Below are 3,962 nucleotides of genomic sequence, written 5' to 3' on the forward strand. Positions count from 1 at the left end.
GGCTAATGGTGGGCTATAAAGGAACTACAGCACGGTCACATGACTTCACGTCACCACCGCTAAGCTAAAGGTGGCTAATGTTGGGCGTGATGACGTTTAATCGTCTCATTTAGACACTTGTTAGCAACCTCTGTTTTTTTATCCACTAGTGGGTACATTTGCTGACGTATTTTATGTCGTAGAACAAAAGGTTCAAACATCTTCAGCTTGTTTTAACCACAGACCTTATGTCAGGCTAACGACCAAATACTGAGTGGTAAAATGCTGAGTCATTCCCAGGTTTTAAGACTCATTCCTGCACCACTCTATGGGCTTATGCAATACGAGATGTAGGAACAAATGCCCTCTTATTTTTGTATTATATTGCTCCTTAAGGACTTGCATATTGTCCTTAAGTTGTGTTTTGACTGCATGTTTACAGCTCTGCTCGACACCATTTTCTGTACCTTGTACTTTTCTCTATTTTGATCTACACTGAGGACAGAACACCCTCAGTGTAGGTGGGGTAATCAGCTGTTCCCTCAAAGCACCGGCCCTTGAAATTACTGTGTAAAAGGAACTCTTGAATTCCCCTCGTCAATTGTAAGGTGTGGTGTACATTGCGGCTCTGCCCCCGGCCTTTTAACTTTGACTTGGTCGAGTGAATTTGAAAAATGCAGTCGCAATGGATGATAGATTTCTGATAACAATCGCAGGGCTTCTGCGAGGTATGCACGGGACTTTTTTGTCTGAAAAGCAGTTTTGACGACTGTCATCTAATAAAGACATATGGTTTGTGATGAATATCCTTTGACGGACAGGTGACTAATCACTCTCCGATCATCCATGGATTAGTTAGCTTGGAGCCCTGAGATGCTACTAAAAGTAGCAATTTAGTGTCTCTACTTTAAAGAGTCCTCTCCTGCTGATGTTCAGGTGTATATCAGTATGTAGTGTCTCTACTTTAAAGAGTCCTCTCCTGCTGATGTTCAGGTGTATATCAGTATGTAGTGCCTCTACTTTAAAGAGTCCTCCCCTGCTGATGTTCAGCAGTATATCAGTATAGTGTCTCTACTTTAAAGAGTCCTCTCCTGCTGATGTTAAGGTGTATATCAGTATGTAGTTTCTCTACTTTAAAGAGTCCTCTCCTGCTGATGTTCAGGTGTATAACAGTGTGTAGTGTCTCTACTTTAAAGAGTCCTCTCCTGCTGATGTTCAGGTGTATATCAGTATGTAGTTTCTCTACTTTAAAGAGTCCTCTCCTGCTGATGTTCAGGTGTATATCAGTATGTAGTGTCTCTACTTTAAAGAGTCCTCTCCTGCTGATGTTCAGGTGTATATCAGTATGTAGTGTCTCTATTTTAAAGAGTCCTCTCCTGCTGATGTTCAGGTGTATATCAGTATGTAGTGTCTCTAATTTAAAGAGTCCTCTCCTGCTGATGTTCAGGTGTATATCAGTATGTAGTGTCTCTACTTTAAAGAGTCCTCTCCTGCTGATGTTCAGGTGTATATCAGTATGTAGTGTCTCTACTTTAAAGAGTCCTCTCCTGCTGATGTTCAGGTGTATATCAGTATGTAGTGTCTCTACTTTAAAGAGTCCTCTCCTGCTGATGTTCAGGTGTATATCAGTATGTAGTGTCTCTACTTTAAAGAGTCCTCTCCTGCTGATGTTCAGGTGTATATCAGTATGTAGTGTCTCTACTTTAAAGAGTCCTCTCCTGCTGATGTTCAGGTGTATATCAGTATGTAGTGTCTCTACTTTAAAGAGTCCTCTCCTGCTGATGTTCAGGTGTATATCAGTATGTAGTGTCTCTACTTTAAAGAGTCCTCTCCTGCTGATGTTCAGGTGTATATCAGTATGTAGTGTCTCTACATGTCTCCATGCCTTAATGTTCAAAAAGCCCTTTATTGTTCTCATACTGCCTGTGCTGTAGCACCTCTTTTCACCCTCTGTTTGAAACCAGAGCCAGGGGCGTACCATGTCAATGCCATTGGGGCCCCAATGGCATGGACCGATTCATGCAGTCTTCGAAGTAAACCTTCGACCTAAATACATTTAATTTGTCTGTTTAATGACCTTGCTCCCTCTCATGTCATGTGATACCTTGCGTGACGAGCGATGCGTTTAATCAACCTCAAAAGTTATAGGTACTGTAGCTAGCAGCAGCAAGTTTTGCAGCATTTTGGCAAGCCTTTGTGCAAACCAAAGCACAAGAGCGGCGCTCAAAAGAGAAAGGACGAGAGAGAACAACGAGATGTAACGGCTAAACTGATGAAATTAGACAGTTTTCTTTTGTCATACATCGTCTTCTGTAAAGTGATTGTGTGATTAGTTCGCTGTGCCGTTGTCAGGCTGTGGTGGTCAGAGGCCAGGGCAGGCTGTTATTGATAGCTTACATGTGGCGCTTATGAGTGGTTGTGTGTGTCTGTGCGTGTGTGTGACCGCATCAGCGTGCGCTTATGTTTGGGGCGATGGGGGGCCCCAAAACAATATTTGCACCGGGGCCAATCACAACCTTGTGCCACTGACCAGAGCCCAGTCTGCTCTGATTGGTTAGCTGGCCGGCTCTGTTGTGATTGGTCAACCGCTTAGAGATGTCCCGCCCACACACATCACATACAATGTGTCGGAGCGCTAGCCAATAGGAGAGCGAGTATTCCATAGTGATGTCACTGTGTTCCGGAACTTTGGGTTTTGTAGCCTTTGCAGACCGTTTACATGCACTGAAACCTATAGAACACACTACAGGAAAGGGAAAGCCCTACATTTGTACCTCCATTTCACTCCTGCTACAGTTTTTCTTCTCACAATCTTTATTAGTAGCTTCTCCACAAATCTTGGGCGAGTGCCAGGGTATTTGCATGTGGCCCATCGTGCATGCCCTTATATAAACTTTAGGAAGGTTACATTAAACTAATAATAAATATCGGCCATGCACCGGTCATTGTTGAGCAAATTCTCTATGTAGCGCACTTTAAATGGTTTTGTTCCAATGTGTGTTAAAGGTGACATTTTAAGTTTGTTCAAGGATGTCCTCTGCCCCGCTGCTTTATCACATCATGGGCAGCACATCAGGTTTCAGACCTGGACCGGATCCAATTTAGCTTTTTCACAGATGATATCTTCCTTTATTCAATAGCCTGTGATCGCTCTTGTGCAACGAGGCTGACCGCACTGCAGGTGTAACTCAAACATCGTCCTTGGGGTCATGTTTGCTCAGAACCTGCAGAAATGTGAATTCCTCCACTTAAAGTAGTCGGGAGTTTTTAAAGATGGCTTAAATTATCTGGGACTAAACTAACTGAGCTCAGACGGTAATCATGACTCTGTAAAGAGGTTTAGCTAAATCTGTTAATAAGCTCCCAGCAGTCCTGGGAACAGGAGAAGAAGAAGAAGCCCCCGTTTGTGCCTCTCATTATTTAAGATAAGATTAATTTGAACCTTCATAAATCCCAAAGGATATCTAAAAATCTAAAGCACCTCACAGCCCATTTTACAATTATGTTTCCAATTGCTTCGTTTTTAAATTCAAATAAAGATGGAGACCAAAAGGGACTTATCTATCTCTTGATTTGTATGATATAAGACAACTTCCTGTTTACTTCTTCTTCTGCTGTTCCCTTTAGTGTTTACATTACATTACATGTTACTTGTTAGCAGGGGTTAAGTTGGGATTTGATATGTGGGGGGGCTCTGTTTGGAGGTGCGAGAGGGGGGCGGAGCTCGAGGATCTCATTATTTGACCTTAAGGGATATAGGCCTACACTGTGGCCCTAAAGCAACTGCTCCATTATCTGTATCAAATGCACACATTGATGCCACCAAATCTCACAAGAAAAATAGAGAATACTACAAATAAACTGGAATTCATTTACATATCCAATCTTCAAATTGCTTTTTTAAATCAACACTGCTCTGCACACTTGCTAAAGATCATTAGTGTGGACATCTCAATTCATTTGAGGGCAGCGTGAGTATGGCC

Source organism: Notothenia rossii (genome assembly GCF_949606895.1).
Source record: "Notothenia rossii genome assembly, chromosome: 6".
Classification (NCBI taxonomy): Eukaryota; Metazoa; Chordata; class Actinopteri; order Perciformes; family Nototheniidae; genus Notothenia; species Notothenia rossii.